This window comes from Hemiscyllium ocellatum, chromosome 9 (assembly GCF_020745735.1).
Source record: "Hemiscyllium ocellatum isolate sHemOce1 chromosome 9, sHemOce1.pat.X.cur, whole genome shotgun sequence".
Lineage (NCBI taxonomy): Eukaryota > Metazoa > Chordata > Chondrichthyes > Orectolobiformes > Hemiscylliidae > Hemiscyllium > Hemiscyllium ocellatum.
In genome coordinates this window covers 87,362,532-87,383,956 of record NC_083409.1, presented here as the reverse complement: position 1 = coordinate 87,383,956, position 21,425 = coordinate 87,362,532, and the positions used below count along the sequence as shown (strand labels likewise).

The 21,425-nt window shown below is 41.9% G+C and overlaps 1 protein-coding gene across 1 annotated transcript in view; it reads left to right on the top strand.

The window, feature by feature from the left end:
• Positions 1-21,425, top strand: part of LOC132818810 (CMP-N-acetylneuraminate-beta-1,4-galactoside alpha-2,3-sialyltransferase-like) — a 598,325-nt gene that overhangs the window by 72,028 nt on the left and 504,872 nt on the right. The gene's annotated exons all lie outside the window — the stretch shown is intronic.

Genomic DNA, 21,425 nt, shown 5'->3' with positions numbered 1-21,425 from the left:
AGATGTCAAGGATATTGATTGGAATTGATATTTATGATTTGTTAGATACACAGCCTGACTTTTGTTTCCATTGAAGGCCATTCAGCCCTTTGAGCCTGACATTCAATAAATGATCATGGTTGATAATCCAACTCAGTACACTGTTTCTGCTTTCTCCAAATACCCCTTGAGCCCTTTACCCCTAAGAATTATACTTGCCTCCTTTCTGAAAGCATTCATTGTTTTAGCCTCAACTGCTTTCGTGGCAGAGAATTTCAGAGGCTCACCCATGTCTGGGTGAAGAAATTCCTCCTCTTCTCAGTCCTACATTGTCTACTTCACATTCTGAGACTGTGAACCGTGGTTCTGGGCTCCCCAGTCGTCAGCAAGAGCCTTTTGTGTTTATCCTGCCTCATCCTATTAGAATTTTATAGCTTTCTAAGTGATCCACCAATTCCCCCACCCCCAGATTTTCTCCTCCGTTTGCAAGGCAACTGATAACAATAATGTTTATGGCCTCTTTAGCATCAGTTACTGGTTATTAGCAATATTTCACTGTTACATAGACTGCAGCAGTTCAAGAATGGGCTCAGCAATTAGCAATCTGAAGGGCAACTAGGAATGGGCAATAAACACTGGCCTAGACAGACATGTTCACTCTTGTGAAAAAACAACAAAATGCATGAAATGTACATTTTGGATTTCAACATCTCTTCAAAAGTAGATGCTTCATGTCTGTTTAGTTTTATGATCTAATGAATATTCAATGCAAAGTTCTTGTATATTTGTTTTTTGTATAGGTTTGTATTCCAAGTTGAGAATGATTGATTATACCTGAAAAGTTCATTATTAGAGACTACATTAAAGTACTGCTCAGAAGTCAAATTTTGTCATGATCTGAATATCATTTTGCTCATGTCAATATTATTTTATATCTTAAATTCAGAGCTGTAAAGCTGGGTTTTTCCTGGAACACTTCCGTTGTAACCTAGTAGGATCACACTATAAAGATTAAAATTAGGGTTTGTGTTGCATGGTCCTTACCTTCTGGGTCAGAAGTTCTGGTTTCAAATCCCACCTGTCCCAGACATGTCATAACATATCTGAACAGATTGATTGATTGATTAAAGGTATCGGTAAGGACCAGGATTGGCTAGGAGATGAAATATACTGGGTCCTAGTCTTGTGTGGAAATTATCCTTTGACCCAGTCAGGCCTAGAGTGTCTTGGCCCAAAGTGGATGCAAGAAAGGGACATGTGATGTGGGCATTCATGATATCAGCATAAGGCAGAATTGATGATCTGGACATCTGAAGAGATTGTGCATGTCTTGCTCACCTAATGAATTTGGTCACCTTGAGGTCCAAACTGAGGATTTTTGGTTAGTAGCTATACCGTTTTAAAAAATTCTTTAGTTGCACTTCAAGTCACACAGTCGTAAGACGTTGTAGAGCGTGGAAACAGAGCCTTTGGTCCAACTCATCCATGCCAACCAGACATCCTAAATTGATCTAGTCCCATTTGCCAAGATTTGGTCCATATCCTTCTAAACCTTTCCTATTCATAACCATCCAAATGGGTTTTAACTCTTTCTTTAATTTATCCCTTCAGAAATGCTAAGAACATGTATACATATGAATTAGAAGCAGGAAAAGACTATTCAACCTCTCTCACCTGCTCCTCTCTTCAATAACACCATGGCTGATCTGATCTTGGCCTCAACTCTACATTCCCACCAACCACAATAGCCATTCCCACAAAAACATTTCACTACACGGTGGAATAGTTACCTTCCAAACTGACAAATATTGAACCAAATTCGTGGTTAGTGTGGACATATGAGATATTTCCGTTATTCATACTTTAGTCCTGTGAACTGTCATTAAGTAAACAACCAAAGTTCCAGTTAGTCACATCTGGTGGTTGGTCTGCCCTGCACTTGAGGTCAGTCATGAAGAATTCCCCAAAGGCTTTGTATTTCATTTGCTATTTCAGCTAAAACTTCTCATTGGTTCACTCCTTATATTTTCTACGTTTCAATCAGTCCTTCAAGCATGCTCTGCCATTCATTATGACCATGATTGCCCATCCAACTCAGTACTTGTTCCCACTTTCTTCCCCTGCCCTTTGATCCCTAAGAACTATATCTAACTTCCTTCATGAAAACCAGCTTTCTGTAGCTGAGAATTCCACCACTGTCAAGTTGAAAAACATTCTCCTCATCTCTGTTCTAAATGGCCTACTCTCTGTCCTTAGACTGTGACCCCTTGTTCTGGGCTTCCCAGTCATCCAGAACATCCTTCCTGCATTTGCTCTGTCTTGACCTATTGGTCCTCCAAAACATATTGTTTAGTAAAAGTAAAATTCAACAAGCAACTCACAGAATGTTCTAATAAAGAGCTGCAAGTTATTCTACAAAAAAAAATGAAAATTACGATTTGTGATTGATCATTTTATATATTTGTTGAGATTTACACACACACTGTCAGTATGATTATTCTTAGTGGGATAACAATTACGTACTAGGCAAAAGTGAGGACTGCAGATGCTGGAAACCAGAGTTTAGATCAGAGTGGTGTTGGAAAAGCACAGTAGGTTAGGCAGCGTCCAAGGAGCAGAAAAATCGTTTTGGGCAAAAGCCCTTCATTAGGAATAGACACAGGAAGCCTCCAGGGTGGAGAGATAAATGGGGGCTGGGGCTCGGGAGAAGGTAGGAAAGAGTACATTAGGCGAATGGGGTGGGGATGGAGGTGATAGGTCAGAGGGGAGGGTGGAGTGGATAGATGGGAAGGGAGATTGTCAGGTAGGACAGGTCATGAGGACAGTGCTGAGCTGGAAGGTTAGAACTGGGGTAAGGTTGGGGGTGGGGAGGGGAAATGAGGAAACTGGTAAAATCCACACTGATGCCCTGGGGTTGAAGTGTTCTGTGGCGGAAGATGAGTTGTTCTTCCTCAAGGTGTCAGGTGGTGAGGGAGCAGCGGTGGAGGAAGCCCAGGACCTGCATGTCCTCAGCAGAGTGGGAGGGGGAGTTGAAATGTTGGGCCACAGGGCAGTGGGGTTGATTTGGTGCGGGTGTCCCGGATATGTTCCCTGAAGCACTCTGCGAGGAGGCGTCCAGATCTACCTGGTCAGGTCCACAACCCCCAACAAACCACCCTCCTGTCCTGGCACCCTCCTCTGCCACTGCAGAAATTGCAAAACCTGCACCCACACCTCTTCCCTCACCACCATCCAAGGCCCCAAAGGAGCCTTCCACATCTATCAAAGTTTCACCTGCACATCCACCAATGTCATTTATTGTACCCATTGCACCCGATGCGGTCTCTTCTACATTGAGGAGACAGGACGCCTCCTAGCAGAGCGCTAGAGGGAACTTCTCCGCCTGGAGGAAGAACACCTCATCTTCCGCCTTGGAACACCTCAAATTCAGGGCATCAATCTGGATTTCCCCCCCGCACCTTACCTCCGTTCCAACCTTCCAGTTCAGCACTGTCCTCATGACCTGTCCCACCTGCCAATCTCACTTCCCACCCATCCGCTCCACCCTCCCCTCTGACCTATCACCTTCATCCCCACCTCCATTCACCAATTGTACTCTTTGCTACATTCTCTCCCCCCCCCACCCCACCAACCCCCCCCCCCCGCCCCCCCCCCCCCCCCCCCCCCCAACCCATTTATCTTTCCACTCTGGAGGCTTCCTGCCTCTATTCATGATGAAGGCTTTTGCCCGAAACGTTGATTTCCCTGCTCCTTGGATGCTGCCTGATCTGGCTCTAGATAAAATAATAAATTACTGTTGGTCCATTTTTTTGACTCATACCAAGCATGAATTTCATCCCCTCAAACAATACTTTGTTTATTAGTTGACTCCCTAATTTCAGCTTTAAAAATCCATTTCAAAATTTGACCTGTACATGAGTATATATGGTATAAATTTATTTTTCTGCAGTCAGTCAGTTTGAGTTAAATTAGTCAGAATAGTAGTTTGTCACTTAATAATTAATCTCATGCAGTAAATTGCTGGATATTTTAGTTTCATAATTTGGAGATCTTGACTGGAGCAAGTGGAATATATGTATGACTGTTCCATTTTGAAAATTAAAATGTAATGACTCAGCTTCAAACCATCTTTACCTGCTTTCCTGTTGTGATTAAAAAAAAACTAATGCCCAGTTTGTAATTTGATTCTTCTAATATAACCCTGTAATTACTGTAAATAGCAACCATAAAATAGTGTTTGGAGATTACAAACTTGATCTGGACAACTCAAATCTCCTAAATATGTGCAAAAGTACTTGGCTGGTACTCCTGTCAATGTCAAGGACATAACACAATACAAGTCATGTCAAAATGCTTTCCTGGGTTGAATCAAATGTAACTTCATTGTTTAAGATCTATGAGAGTGATAAGACAGGCCATTAGAGAACTATTAACCTGACAAATAATGGAAAAAGTATTGGAACATATAATTGAAGACAATACGCACAGCACATACTGCAATTCGAGCTGTTAGGGATTGTCTATACATATTTGTTAACGGTAGGTCATGTCAAATGAACCTCATATTTTGTAGGCAAGTAACTAGCTGAATACTTTTGAATGTAGTTTACAAGAGTAGCATGTGGGAGGCAGTGGTCCAGTGGTATTATCAGAGGAGTGTTAATCTAGAGACCCAGGTAATGTTCGTGGGACCTGGGTATGAATCCTATTATGGAAGATAGTGTATGTGAATTTGATAAAAATCTGGAAATGAGGGCCTAATGATGAGAATGAAACAATGATTGTCAGGAAAACTCATCTGGTTCACTAATGCTCTTTCGGGAAGGAAACTGCTATCCTACCTAGTCTAATCTACATGTGGCTCCAGACCACACAGTATTGTGATTATGTATTAGGAACAGGTATTGAATGATGGCCTAGCCAGCGATGCTGTAATTTTAAAAAAATTGGTTATGTTACTGCACTAGTAATACATATATTTGGCCTGATGCTAGGATGAAGCAGCATGGTGGCACAATGGTTAGTATTACTGTCTCACGGTGGGGTGGGGACCTGGGTGCGATTGTAACCTTGGGTAACTGTCTATGTGGAGTTTCCCTGTGTCTGTCTGGGCTTTCCCTGGTTGCTCCAGTTTCTTCCCACAATCCAAAGCTGTGTAGGTTAGATGGATTGGCCATGCTAACTTGTCTGTAGTGTCCAGAGATGTGTAGGCTAAAATGGATTAGCCATCCACTTCTGGTCACCCTGTTATAGGAAAAATATTATTATGTAGAGAGAATCCAAAAGTGATGCACCAGGACGTCGCTGGGTACAGAAGATTTGAGTTACAAAGAAAGGCTCAATAAGCTGGGACCTTTTTTCACTGGAGTGTAGGAGGTTGAGAGATGATATTAGAGGTTTATAAAATCATGAGCAGTATTAATGGTTAATGGTAGGTGCTTTGCCCGAAACATCGGATGCTGCCTGACCCGCTGTGTTTTTCCAGCACTACTCTAATCTCAACTCTGATCTCCAGCATCTGCACTCCTCATTTTTGCCTAGTTGATTTTAACCTTATTGCGAATCCTCCTGCAAGGATGCCTACCTTAAAGAAGTTCTCCTCCTCCTCTCTCTCTATAAGAATCTCAGTGAGTCTCTCTCTCACTGCAACCTCCAGGTTATCTCCTCTGCCCTGAAGATCTTTCAACTTTCCAGCTCAGCACCATCCTCATGACCTGTCCTACCTGCCAATCTTCCTTCCCACCTATCTGCTCCACCTTCCTCTCTGACCTATCACCTTCATCCCCACCTTTATTCCCACCTCCATCCAGCTATTGTACTCTTGGCTACCTTCTCCCCAGCCCCACCCCCCTCCCATCTATCTCTCCACCCCGGAGGTTCTCTGCCTTCATTCCTGATGAAGGACTTTTGCCTGAAACTTCGACTTTCCTGCTCCTCGGATGCTGCCTGACCTGCTGTGCCTTTCCAGCACTATTCTAATCCAGGTTAATGGTAGGTGTCTTCCTCCTAGAATGGGGATTTCAAGACTAGAGGACAAACTTTTTTTAAAATGCGAAGAGACAGATTTTTAAAAAAGACATGAGGGGCAAATGTTTAACTCGGAAGGTGGTTCATGTGTGGAATGAACCTCCAGAGGAACTGGTGGATGAGGGCACAGTTACAACATTTAAAAGGCCCTTAGGTAAGTACACAAATAGGAAAAATTGAGGGAATTGAGCCAGGGGCAGGCAGGTGGAACTAATTTAGTTTGGGATTATGTTTTGTTTGACATGGAACATGAACCGAGGGGTCTGTTTCTGTGTTCTACGACTATGGTAAATGTGGGGTTACAGGGTTGGGGTGAGTTGGTCTGGATGAGATGCACTTTGGCGGGTCAGTGCAGAGTCAATGGGACAAATGGGCTCTTTCTGCATTGTACATTTCTGCTAGGAAAACCAAATAAATCCAAGATGAAAAGCCAAAAGTAATGGCGATCATTAAACTACCAGGTTGCTGTTGAAAACCTACCTCATTGATTATTATCCATTTTATGGAAGAAAATCTCTCCTTACCTAGTCTGATTAACATGTGACTCCAAGTGCATTACAGTGTGATTTAATATTGAACTACCCTCTGAAATTGCCTAGGAAGTCATTCAGTTGCATCGACTACCACATTCCTTCCCATTCTCCATATCCTTTAATTTCTTGTGAGGTCACAAAGCTATCAATATCATCCTTAAACATATTCAACAAAAGGACATCCACATCCAATTGGACAAATAATTTCAAAGATTTACAAACCTCTGAGTGAAAATATTTTCCTCATCTCCGTTTGAGACCTGTGTTTTAGATTTCATGGCAGGAGAAACAACCTCTCATGGTCAACACTTTGGAAGATGTTTAAAATTTACAAATTTCAATCTTCAATAAGATCACCTTTCATTCTTGAGGTCCTAAAAGCAGAACATAGGGTGTCAGAAAGTAAGCTGAAAGTAGGGCCTCAAAGATAGTGTTCTCAGGATTAATGCCAGTGCCATGTGCTAATTAGAATAGAAATAGCAGGATGTATTGGATGAACACATTGCTAAGGAGATGGTGTGTTGAAAAGAATTTCAATTTCGTGGGAATTGGGTCCATTTCTAGGAGAGATGACAATAGGTTACAGCAGGCAGAACTGGGACTGATGCCTTTGGGGGAGTATTTACCAGTGGTTGGTGAGAATTTAAATAAATCAGCAGGGAGATTGGAATGGATGCAAGGAGTCAGAGGCTATGTCTACACCTAATTCTGGCCACCAGACATAACTTCTTGCTGACATCTTCATTTTGGAAACACCTGGATGACCCTGGTGGAGTTCAGCCAGTATCTGGTAGTGGCCTTTTCTTGGTACAATCACTCTTGATCCCCATAACAATATGCTATCCTTTATTGTGAACTCCAGGTCTCTTCAGGTCCAGAAGGTTTCATTTCTGCTTGTGATGGCCCTTTGGGTTTCCCCCATCACCTCCAGCTGTTTCAGTTTTACCAGGACTGGGTCCTTCTGCATCCAAAGTCTGATATTATGAGCTGTGACTGGAAGTGTATTATGGACAGAGCCAGACCACTCAAAACATTCTTAAGTAGGCAGCTCGGACCATAACTTTGCAATTTGCTTTGGTAAGTGTACGGTGAAAATTATCCAGATTAAGTTAGTTGGGTTGACTACTAGATTTCAAAGCAGACAAAATTTTATTCACAAGATTACACAATGAAACACATAGAACAGAACAAAGAACCCCTGCAGAACTCAACCTATCCAACTAGACTTAATTATGCTGTTCCAAATATAAACAACAGTCCCAATAAGCAAATTCCCTTTAAAAACAAATGTAAATGGAACACATGCTTACAGGTTGAAGTTGGAGGACAGAAAAGAGAGAGTGAGTTTCCACACAGCTCCCTGTTGAACTTCCAACCAGTTCAAGACTGAACTAAAACTGCCCAACGCCTTATCTTCATCATGGACATCCAGTCCCTATACACCTCCATCCCCCATCACGAAGGCCTCAAAGCCCTCCGCTTCTTCCCCTCCCGCTGACCCAACCAGTAACCTTCCACTGACACCCTCCTTCAACTGACTGAACTGGTCCTCACTCTGAACAACTTCTCTTTCCAATCCTCCCATTTCCTCCAAACCAAAGGAATAGCCATGGGTACCCGCATGGGCCCCAGCTATGCCTGCATCTTCTTCGGATATGTGGAACAGTCCATCTACCGCAGCTACACTGGCACCATTCCCCACCTTTTCCTCCGCTACATCGATGACTGTATCGGCGCTACCTCGTGCTCCCACGAGGCGGTTGAACAGTTCATCCACTTTACTAACACCTTCCACCCCGACCTCAAATTTACCTGGACCGTCTCAGACTCCTCCCTCCCCTTCCTAGACCCCTCCATTTCTATCTCGGGCGACCAACTCAACATAACATTTTCTATAAACCGACCGACTTCCACAGCTACCTAGATTACACCTCCTCCCACCCTGTCCCCTGTAAAAACGCCATCTCATATTCTCAATTCCTTCGCCTCCGCCGCATCTGCCCCCAGGAGGACCAATTCCAATACCGAACAACCCAGATGACCGCCTTCTTCAAAAAACTCAAATTCCCCTCAGACGTGGTTGACGATGCTCTCCACCGCATCTCCTCCACTTCCTGGTCCTCCGCCCTTGAACCCCGCTCCTTCAATCGCCACTAGGACAGAACCCCATTGGTACTCACCTACCACCCCTCCAACCTCCATATACATCGTTTCATCCTTTGTCATTTCCGCCACTTCCAAACAGACCCCATCACCAAGGATATATTTCCCTCCCCTCCCCTATCAGCGTTACAGAAAGACCACTCCCTCTGCAACTCCCTCTTCAGGTCCACACACCCCACCAACCCAACCTCCACTCCTGGCACCTTCCCCTGCAACCGTAAGAAATGCAAAACTTGCACCCATACCTCCCCCCTCACTTCCCTCCAAGGTCCCAAGGGATCCTTCCATATCCATCACAAATTCACCTGCACCTCCAAACACATCATTTACTGCATCCGCTGTACCTGATGTGGCCTCCTCTACATTGGGGAGACAGGCCGCGTACAGGTGGAACATTTCAGAGAACACCTCTGGGACACCCGCACCAACCAACCCAACCGCCTCGTGGCTGAACACTTTAACTTCCCCTCCCACTCCGCCAAAGACATGCAGGTCCTTGGCCTCCTCCATCGCCAGACCATGGCAACACGACACCTGGAGGAAGAGCACCTCATCTTTTGCCTAGGAACCCTCCAACCACAAGGGATGAATGCAGATTTCTCCAGCTTCCTCAGTTCCCCTCCCCCCAATGCATCTCAGTCCCAACCCTTGGACTCAGCACTGCCTTCTTGACCTGCAGTCTTCTTCCCGACCTCTCAGGCCTATCACCCTCACCTTAACTTCCTTCCACCTATCGCATTCCCAATGCCCCTCCCCCAAGTCCTACCTCCCTACCTTTTATCTTAGCCTGCTTGGCACACCTTCCTCATTCCTGAAGAAGGGCTTATGCCCGATTCTCCCACTCCTTGGATGCTGCCTGACCTGCTGCGCTTTTCCAGCAACACATTTTTCAGCTCTGATCTCGAGCATCTGCAGTCCTCACTTTCTCCTGATTAGTTCACATGTACGCATCTGGCAAAATTCAACTACATCCTTATGTAATCCAGGCCAGTAAAAATGTCTTTGTATTTTAGCCTGTGTTTTCCTCAGTCCTAAAAGACTTCCAAGTGGTAACTCATGTGCCACTCGCAGCACCTGCTTTCTATATCCTATTGGCAAAACAATTTTTGATGAATCTATGCCCATTTCTCATCTGCTTGAATGTGTGGTGGTCTCCATTTCCTCATTAAGACATCATTTGTTAAGTGATAACATACAGGAATGCATTCACGTTCTTTCCAGAAAATGCCTTTTGATAAAACTATTTTAACTCATCATCTTTCCGATGTAATTCAATCAGCTGAGCAGAGCTGAAAAAAACTGGCATGTTTACCTATTTACTCCTTCTGTTTTACTTATCTGATCAAAAACGTTTCAGGTAACACTGTCAGCTTCCTTATCTGTGCCTTTTGATCTTTCCTGCCTCATCTTGTGCCTCTGTGATCTTATGATCAATCAGGGAAAATGCCTAAACATTTTCCATGTCGTCAATTGCCTATGTCTGCACTGACTTTTCAACTAGAGTAGGCAGCATGCCTATTGATGAATCAGTTGTATCATTTGCAAGGACAAATTGCATTCCTGGAGCTGAAAGTTTGTCAGAACTCCTACCAGAAATTCTCCACTCTTCTCTGGACTCTGTAGCCTCACTTTACATAATTGAATATTTTTTTGTTTCACCATGAATTCCTGTTACCAGCACCTTTTTTTGGCAATAGTCCCTCAGGAGTGCATATCTCCTAATCTTTCAGCATTACAGACTGTGAGAAGATCATGTGTCCCTTAATATTGTAACCTCTTTACCTGCCAAGCTTGGCCTATGTGAATAAACATTACCCTTGCATGTATATTTTTTAAGCAGATCTGACACTTCCTCCTTCATCAACCTCTGATCAGTTTGTACTCTGAGGCAGTTGTCAAACTTTCCTTGTGCTTTCGTTGTACTGGTTTAACAAAATTCTCGGCTTGTCTGGTTTTCCTACATCTAGCTTTCTCCATGCCACCAACACTGTGATATAATGTGGCCCACTTTATTACAATGAAAACACTGGAGCTTTTTAATTTTGTCCCCCTCAAGGGTTTCTTTTTTACCCTGTGGTTAGTTATCCTTATCTTCACTGAGATATACCTTTCCCTTTACACATGAGGATTTCTCTTTGCCCCAGTTTCTATCCCTCATGGACTGAAATTGATTCTGGAAGCCAAACTGAGTTTTATGGACCAGCTCATAATCATCAGCCCCTTCAGCTGCTAAACTTGCTGTTTTAACTCTCTGCTTTTCCACATGAGTTTGCACTACTTCAGGCAGTGAATTTTTGAATTCCTCCAAAAAATTACCTCTCTCAGGCCATCACCGATTTGCTCAATTTTTAAAGCTCTTTTCCATTTATCGAAATTATTCAGTTTCATCCTTTCAAACTCAGTAGAGATTTGACTAGGGTCCCTTAGATTCATGAAACATTGTCTATAGGCTTCTGGTACAAGTTCACATGCACTTAACACGGCTTTCTTCACCACCTCATACTTCCCACTTACCACCTCTGATTGTACTGCAAATACCTCACTAGCCCTACCTGCAAGTTTCATCTGAATCAACAAAACCCACATTGTCACTGGCCACTGCATTTGTTTAGCCACCTTTTCCAAATTAGATGAAGAAGGCTTCCATATCCTTCTCATCAAATCTAGGCAATGCTTGAACATACTTCAACAGTTTCTCACTGGGCTTCTGACTACCAGGGGCTTGCTCGTCTTCACTAAGCCTACCCTCAGCCTTTAACTCTAGTCTTTTAAGCTGACTTTCCTTTTTCAGTGTCAGTTTTTGAAGTTCAAAAGCTCTCTTCCTGCTCTGCTCTCTTTTTTCTCTCTGTTCTGCTGATCTTTCTTTTTCCCTCTCTTCTGCTTTTAATTTCATTTCATCTGCCCTTTCCTTATCTCTTGCCTTTAACTCAAGCTGCTTCACTTGCAATTGAATTCTTGCCATCTCTCTAGATTCTGATGGTTTCTCCAGCAAGTTTTAAATGCTGAGCTACTGCTGTAATTATCTGTACTTTCTTCACAGAAGAAGGCAGTTCCAATTACAGCTTCTCTGCTAATTCTTGCAACTTGGTCTTATTCACTTCTTGCAAAACTTCCAAAGTCACCGCATCCGCATCTAGAAAACTTTTGACAACTGAAAGAGCCATTCCTATCCCAAGCTTTGTCTACCCAACCAAACCAACACCCGAAATAAAGACACTAATACCTACCACTTGCTGTTTAAAATTCCAGACGAGTTTATCTGTTATAGACTAAGCCAGACCACTCAAAACAGTTTTAAGCAGGCAGCTTGGACCATAACTTTGCAATTTTGTTTTGGTAAGTGTACAGTGAAAATTGCCTGGATTAAAATAGCTAGGTTGACTACTAGATTTCAAAACAGACAAAATTTTATCCATAAAACTAAACGATGAAACACAAAGAACAGCATAAAGAACCCCTACAGAACTCAACCTGACTCAATTATGCTGTTCCGAATATACACAACAGTCCCAATAAGCAAACTCCCTTTAAAAAACACAGTATAAATGGAATACTGGTTGAATTGGAGGGCAGAAAAGAGAGAGGGAGTTTCCACACAGCACTATCTTGAACTTCCAACCAGTTCAAGACTGAACTAAAACTGCTCAGCCCAGCTAAAGAGCTGACCACTTCCCTTTCATTATACAGGTCACTTCTAAAACATGACCACTTTGGCCTGAAGTCTCATTTGTTTACATAATAAACAAAAGGTCTTTCAAAATCCTTTTCAACTCTGTACCAAATCAGTCTGATTAGAGCCCAGCCTGGTTTATTACCACGCTGAAAAGTCTCAAGGACAGACTCTCCTTGATCCAAGGAACAGCTTTTAGGCAAAAAAAGGGACTAGCTTTTTGACAGTGTCCAGAAAATTCAAAAGCATTACGGACTCTTCCAGTGGCAGTTTATATTCAGGGTACCTTGGTCCACTTTTTTTCCACTCCTAAAATGTCCCTACAGGGCCGTGGCGCCTCCCCCTGCAATTCAGAAGTTGACCCTTTAGTTCCTCCCTCCTCGCTATCCAACTATATTTACCTGCAGTTTACTCATTTTAGTCTACTGCACTCTCTGCTCAAAGTAAGATCTGCTGTATATTGAGGAGAGTGGCGGTATATCTGTCAGTGGAAGGCAGCTCAATGCATCTTGGTCCCCTAGATGGTGTTCCAACTTGTAATCATAACCACTTAATAGTAGAACAAACCATTGCAGTCGGTCGGAAGCTTTGAGCGGCACTGCCGTGTCCTCTTTAAGTAGACCTAGCAGGGCTTTGTGGTCTGCTAATGTTCCTAAAGGTATGTTGGAACTTCCCAACTCCAAATATGACCGCCAAACCTTCCTTCTCTAGCTAGGCATATTTAAGCTCTGCATTAGCCAAATTTCTGGATGCATATGCTATTGGGCGTTGTTCTCCATAGTGCCACCTGTAAGCTAATACTACCTTGTTACTGTACAGGGAGACAATGCATGTGAATACCAGATCTTGCTTGGGATTATAATGTGCCAACACATCAGAGGATAGACAGGTGTTTCTTCACTTCCTTACAAACTATAGTTTGGCAATGTGACTATTTCCAAGGTTGACCTTTTTAAAGAGTTAATGCAAAGGTGCCAGGATGGAGGCCAGGTTATGCATGAATTTTCTGCAATAATTCGCCAGCCCAAGGAAAGACCTAAGTTCTGGTACAGATGTGAGAGTCGGGGCACTTTTGAACATCCTCACTTTATTTTCAAAGTGTGTAACCTGTTCTTTTTGACTCAGTAACCTAAGTAAGTCACTGGAACACACACTTTTCCTTTCTAAGACTTACGGCCAACTGGGAGAAAAGTCTTAGGACCATGCCCCAGTTCTCTAAGTGCACCTTTCCAGGGTGTGTAATCTTCTGGGGTACCAGCCTATGTGTTTTCTCACTTAGTTTTAGTGAGTCTCTTTTTCTATCTTGAATCCACACACTAGGAAAGTGCACATCATCTAGATAAATAACGAACTGGAGTAGATCTTACAAAGTGTTCTTCATAGTCTGTGCAATGTTTCAGCAGACAAATAATACTCCAAATAGTAGTCTTGTATATTGGTACAAACCTTAATGGGTATAAATTGCAGTAAAGTCTAGGAATCTTCATCTAATTGCAAATACCAGCTCTGTGAAGGAAGACACCCCCCCCCAACTCCAAAAACTTTATCTATAAATCATCTATGCAAGGGACTTGGTGTTTATGTAGCTGCAAAAAGCAGTTTGCCATTTGTTTAAAATTGCTGCGAAAGTGAACCAACATAATGAGCTTCACAATTGGTATAACTGGTGCTGCCCATTCTGCAAACTGTAGTGGGTTGATGATTCCTTCGCTTTCCAGCCTTCTGATTGCCTCCACTGGACTAGCCCTTGCAGAATCATAGAATTCCCATTAAACATGCAAGCTGACCTTGGCTCCTTTGATAGTTCCAAAACCTTGCTGTAAAACTTCTGGGTATTTAGTTAGGACTTCACTCAGACATTCATTTCCTAATTAAAAATATTGAGCCAATGTAGGTGAATCTTTCTCAACCAATTTCATCCAATTAAGTTTGGGACCGAGCTTTACTACAATCAGTGCTAAAAGAACCAGCTGCTTCTCATAATAGACCAGAACTGTAGTTCTATCCTTAATCTGTAAAGATTCCCAGGTATAGGTTCTCAGTCTAGCTGAGGTCTTATGCAAACTTAAGGTTTGGAGTCCAGAGTAAATTTTGTTAAAGACTGGTTCTGTGATTGCTGAAAGGGCCACGGCAGTATCAACTTCCATGAGAACCATGTGACCATTTAACATGACTTTTACTTTGATTGTTCTGACTGGGATGTTGCTAAGCAGTTTGTGTTCCAAAGCAGATGTAGGGGGACTTTCCAGGGTGTGCACTCTTCTGGGATACCAGCCTAAGTGTTCTCTTACTCAGTTTAGGTCTAGTGTCTCTTTTGCTATCTTGAATCCACGCACTGGCAGCAACCACAATGGCTTGCCAGCCTAGATCCTGAAGAAAAATTTAAATGTTTAGCTGAGGCTTGACTTTGTTTTGGGGTTTTGTTTAGGGCTGACCCAGAATCCCCATGCATAGGATATGTCCAGAGCGAGGCTATGCAATTGCTTTCACTCAAGTGCTGTTCCTTAAGCTCAGTTGGACTGGCAAGGGTGTCAACCTTCATTGGAATAACCAACAACTGCTCCACTTGCTGCATTTAAAGCCATGATAAAGCCAGTTGTAGTGTCTGTTGAAATTCCGGTTGGCTTTCAGCTAGTAGGTGATTTTGCATGGTTACATTGTTAAACCCACATACAATTGGTCTCTCAGCATTCATTAACAGTTAACACAAAGTCATACGCCTCTGCTAGCTGTCTTAACCTTATCAAAAATCCTGATAGAGATTCCTCGGTGCTCGAATTGCCAAGTAAAACTGATAGCGTCTCAGAATTAGAGGAGGCATGGGGTTGTAATATTCCTTAACTATATCCATTAACCCATGAAAGGTTTTAGTATCTCGTGCCTCAGGGAAATGTTAGGCTCCTGATAACTGAAAAATCTGTAGGTGCACAAGCTGTCAGGAGAATTATTCATTGTTTTCATCTGCCTCCAATATCATATTTGCCCAGAAAAATTAACATAGCCTTTTTATACACTGAGCCCAGTCTTCAATGGCAGAATCAAATGAATGAAGCTTCCCAAATAAGAGCATGATGCCAGAAATGAGTACCTCAACTCAGAGATGACTGTTGCAAGCAAATTTCTTCAGGAGTGTGCTTTTGTCTCATAGCCACTGAAATAACTTCACAGAGGCTGGTATCCATCACCATGTCAACTTTTATTCACACATGGAAAGTCCTTGATACTGATCCAGCTCCCTGAGAGACAGCTCTCAGAATGCACAAGATGTCAGACGCTCCTTTTCTTATTTTTATTAACCAGCACAAATTACAAACAAACTGTTAACATAAACAGCTGTATACAAGAAACAGCAATTTACAGGGGAAAGGAGTGGCAAATCCAGATCACAAACCCTATCGTTAAACTGGTTTTCAGGGAAATGAGGATAAACCTCAAATCCCACTTTCATTCATTACAAAATTAACAGTAACAAATACATACAAGACAGTCCAGTCAAATAAGAAACAGTACATAGAATGCAGACCCCCCACCTCCCCCGCGGCAACCTAGCAAGCCACCCCCCTCCTACCTTCCGGCCACTCCAAGGCAGCCTGCCCCTACACACCTTCCGGCTCTCGGTCCACCTCATCCTCCTTCTGCCTAACACTCCTGTTCTTTTTTTTTCCTTTTTTTTCCTTTTCTTTTATATTTATTAACCAGTACAAATTACAAACAAACAGTTAACATTAACAGCTGTATACAAGAAACAACAATTTACAGGGGAAAGGGGCAGCAAAACCAGACCCCAAACCCTAAACACTCTTGTTCTTCTCTTTTTCTGACACTCCTGTTTTTTTTTCTTTTCTTATAATTTTCCCCCATACTAACAGCGGTAATGTTTATTTTTCACCAGCACCCCTATATCATTCCTGTTCCTTTAGTTTTTCAGAACCCCGAACACTCCTGTTTATTATTTTTTTCTTCCCTCCCACTACTGCCTAACAGTGGTAATCACTCCTATTCTTTTTGTTTTATGATACTAAATTCATTTTATTAAAACTTTTAATGTTTCCATTCATTTTAAATGTTCAGTTCAAAATTATTAGGTCAGCACAAAAACCTACTTCTTGAACTAGAGCTCCTATTTATAATGAAATATCTTAAGAGCATTTAAAATATCTTCATACCATACAGGTAGGAGAATACAAAATATGTTCTGCACTTTCACAAATGAACAGTGAGGCAGTAACGGTCAGGTAGAGCACCAATTATATTAGCAATTTAAAGGGAACTTATTGGTCATAAACAACTATATTAGCATAAATCATTCTTTACAATCAAATTGCACAACATCTTTAAAATAGGAAGGTCTTGCTACAAATATTCAGCAAACCATTTTTAACTGCTTGTGTTGGAATTATTAATACACTATTACTCCTATTCTTTTTTTCTTTTTCTTTTTTATTTTCTTTTTTTATTTTTTATTCTTTTTTTCTTTCTTTCTATTAACCCCCACACTACCGCCTAACTGCGGTAGTGCTTATTTTTCCCCAGCACCCATGGTGTGTGTGTGTGTAGGTGTGAGACACAGTGAAAGACACATAGTGCACAAATCTTTATTCAATTTCCACCACCAAGAAAATAGGAAAACACCTGAGTGGCCTGTGACAAGCAGTCCCCTTCCCATCAAAGGGCAATGCTGTGTGATCAAAACAGTGAAGGGGAGGGCAGGGACTAAATCAAAATAGAGTTGGAGGGGATTACTCCTATTCTTATGTCAGCCAGGGCTCCCTGATTGGACCAGATTAACAACCTCAATCAGGAAACTCATTCTACGAGGTCCACCTGGCTGACCTCGTTACAATCACTACAATACATCTGCCACTTTGTTGCTCACTCACTTGTCTTGTCAGTGTCTATTTGTAACATCTTCTTTCTTCCTCACTGCTTCTGTCGCATCTAACTTTGTACTATCACCAATCTTGGAAACATTACATTTGTCTCTTCATTTCACTCATTAAAGTGACTAATGCGACAATAAAACAACAAACCCAGTTGACCCTTAAAGATGTTTTCAGTAACATTTTGGAAATTCTGCTAAGATTGGGAGGCTGTTTGCAGACCAGTTAAACACAAACTGACACTGACAAATGTTTACAACCAACTTCATCAAGAATTATCAGGTCAGTAAGTCATCTTGCCAAGTTGAGCAAGAAGCAGAAAGTTTGACAGATTTCAGATTGGTTATGTTGAAATCATCAATATGTTTATGAAAGAGAAATAGATTTAAGTATTAATGAAAGGCTGGAACAGCAGGGATCTGAAACTATTTCTGAGTCACTATACACCGATCACGATTTATTGGTTGAACACGAATAAACAGTAAAAAAAAATGCTGACAGAACATTACTGTGTTTAGTTTTGGGAATTGGACCTTTTGGATAAATTAGCTTTGAAAGCAAATCGTCACAGAGGCACCAACATTAGACCATGCCTCATTAGTTTAAACTATGAGGGAAAAATTACATGTACAAAGTATGTATTTCCTCAAATATGGAAGGTTAGGAATACTTTAGGAACAAAGAACTGCATAGACCAGTTAACCTTTGTGCCTGTTCCATTGTGGTTGATCTAAGACGTCTCAATCTCAGATTTAAAATGAACAGTGGACACTGCACTAATTGCTGTTTGCATTTAAAGCTCTAAATTGTTATCATCCTTTATATGTAGATTCCTGAGATTCCATTTTAATTACTAGTCTCTTCTGAGACATTTTATGAAATGCCTTCTGCCTATATAATTGGTAACTGTAGATATTTCCCTATTAGTTTAGTTAGCTCCTCAAAAAAAAGAAATAAATCATACTGGTCAGGCATAACCAACCAAATCCATGCTGACTATTCACCACCTGAAAGTTTTCAAGGTATTCAGTCACTCTAGCCTTAATTATGGAAGTTAGCAATTTTCTATCATCCTCTAGAAATTCACTCAGTCTCAGCTGTCTATACCTGAAGTCTTTGGTCAGACCAGATTTGGAAAATTGTGAACAGTTTTGAGCCCCATATCTGAGTAAGGACATGCTGACATTGGATGAGGTGCAGAGGAGATTTACAACAATAATTCTGGGGATGAAGGACTTGTCATATGAGGAGTGGTTGAGGACTCTGGGTTTATACTCGAGGGAATGTAGACGGATGGGGTGCATAAGATTGAAATTTACAGAATACTGAGGGGCCTATCTCGAGTAGATGTGGAAAAGACATTTCCATCGGGAGAAGAGAATAGGATCCGGAGGCACAGCCTCAGTGAATAGATGACCTTCCATATCTGAGATGAGGAGTAATTTCTTCAACCAGAGGATGATGGTTAATCTGAGGAACTCATTACTTCAGAGGGCTTTCGATGTCAAGTCATTGACTGTAATTAAGAGAGAGATAAATAGCCTCTTCTTTGGTAAAGGGAACAAAGGTTATGAGAAGGCAGGAGAATGGGGTTGTGAAATATACCAGCCATTGCAACATCACATTAGCCAACCTTCAGTCTTCTGGCACCTCACTGTCAATGATACAGATATCACAGCAAGGGGCCCACAATCTCTTCCTTAGCTTCCCATAAAGTTTTGGGAAACAGCTAATCACGTTCTGGTAATTTATTTGGCTTTGTGTTTTAGGACCTCCAGCACCCCCTCTTCAGTAATGTGGACTCTTTTTAGGACATCACTATTATTTTCTCAAGTTTCCTAGTTTCTATGTCCTTCACAGTAAATACTGACATGAAATCACACCTCACCTGTGGGTTCCACACATAGATGGCCACATTGATCTTTAAGGGGCCCTATGCTCTCCCTCGTTACTCTTTTACCCTTACTGGACTTATAGAATCTTTTTGGATTCTTCTTCTCCCTATTTACCAAAGCTATCTCATTTTCCCTTTTTGCCCTCCTGATTTCTCTATTAAGTATACTTCTATTGCCCTTATAATCCTCAGTCTCCAATGTCTGTACCTGATATATGCCTCCTTCTTTTCCAGAATCTCAATTTCTCTAGTCATCCAACATCCCCTACACCTACCAGCCTTGTGCTTCACACTAAGAGGTATATACAATCTCTGAACTCTTCTTATGTCATTTTTAAAGGCCTTTTATTTCCCAACCTTCCCTTTACCTGTGATTAGGCTCCCCCAATCAAACTTTGAAACTTCCTGTCTAATGCTGTCAAAATTGGCATCACTCCAATTTAGAAGTTTAACTTTTTGATCAGTTCTATCCTTTTCCATAACTATTTTAAAACTAATAGAACTGTAATCACTTGCCCCAAAGTGCTCCCTAATGACACTTCAATCATGTGCCCTGCCTTATTTTCACAATACGAGGTCAGTTATTGTTCCTTCTGTACTAGGTACATCCACATATTGAATCTTGGAATCATCACAGAATCCCTACAGTGTGGGAGTAGGCCAATCAGCCCATTAAATCCACACTGACCCTTTGAAGAGCATTCTACCCAGACCTACTGCCCTATGTCTGTAACTCTGTATTTCCCATAGCAAATCCACTTAGCCTACACATCCCTGGACACTGTGGGCATTCCACCTAAACTGCTCATCTTTGGATTGTGGGAGGAAACCACAGCAAACAAGAGGAGAATATGCAAATAGTTACCTGAGACTGGAATCGAACCCACAACTCTGGCACTATGATGCAGCAGTGCTAACCACTGGGCCACTGTGCTGCCCAAAGAAAGTTTGAATGAGAAAGTTTTCATGTATATGCATAACCAATTCGTCCCTATCCAAGCCAATAACACATCTAGTCTATTTTTGGAAAATTAAAATCTCCTACCATTACTCTTGCAGATACTTGAGATCATCTTATATATTTGCTTCTCAATTTCCCGCTGACTATTGGGGAATGCCTATAATACAATCCAAACAAGGTGATCATCTCTTTCTTATTTCTCAGTCTCACCCATATTTCTTCATTGGAGGATCTCCCAGGAACATCCTACCAAAAATGCCATTCATCCTGTCTTGCCTCCCTTTCTATCCTTCCCAAAACATCTACAGACCAGAACATTAAGCTGGTAGTCCTGTCCATCCCTAAGCCAAATTTCTGTAATAGCAATGATATCCAAGGCCCTTGTTTCCAACCATGGCCTAAATTAATCTGTTTTACCTGTCAGGCCTCTTGCACAGTGAATATAGGAGGCATGGTTGGTATGTTTGCAGATGACACCAAAATAGATGATGTAATGGACTGTGAAGAAAATTATCTCAAAAGTACAAGTGGATCTTGATCAGATGGGCTGAGGAGCAGCAGATGGAGTTTGATTTAGATAAATGAGGTGTTGTATTTTGTTAAGACAAACCAGGGCAGCAATTGTACAATTAATGTTAGGGCACTGGGGAGTGTTGCCAAACAATGAGGCCTGGGGTGCAGGTGCATAGTTTCTTGAAAGTGGAGTTACAGGATGGTGAAGAAGGTGTTTGGCATGCGTATCTTCATGTTGCAGCTGTACAGTACATTGTTGAAGCCACTTTTACAATACTGCATACAATTCTAGTCGCCCTTCTGCAGAAAAGATGTTGTTAAACTTGAGATGTTGCAGAAAACATTTTAAAGGATGTTGCCTGGACTATAGTTATAGAAAGAGGCTGTATAGGCTGGGGCTTTTCTTCCTGGAGCATCAGAGGCTGACTGGTGACCTGATAGAAGTTTAGGGGCACAGATAGGGTGAGTAGCCAACGTCTTTCTCCTAAGGTGGGAAAGTCCAAAACTAGAGGACATAGGAGAGAGGGAAAAGATTTAAGAAGGACCTGAGGGGTAACCTTTTCACACAGAGGGTAGTCCTTGTGTGGAACAAGCTACCAGAGGAAGTGGTAGACCCAGGTACAATTACAACATTTTTAGAAGCATAGGATGGGTATGTGAATAAGGTAAAAACAATAACTGCAGATGCTGGAAACCAGATTCTGGATTTGTGGTGCTGGAAGAGCACAGCAGTTCAGGCAGCATCCAAAGTGCAGCGAAATCGACGTTACGGGCAAAAGCCCTTCATCAGAAATAAAGGCAGTGA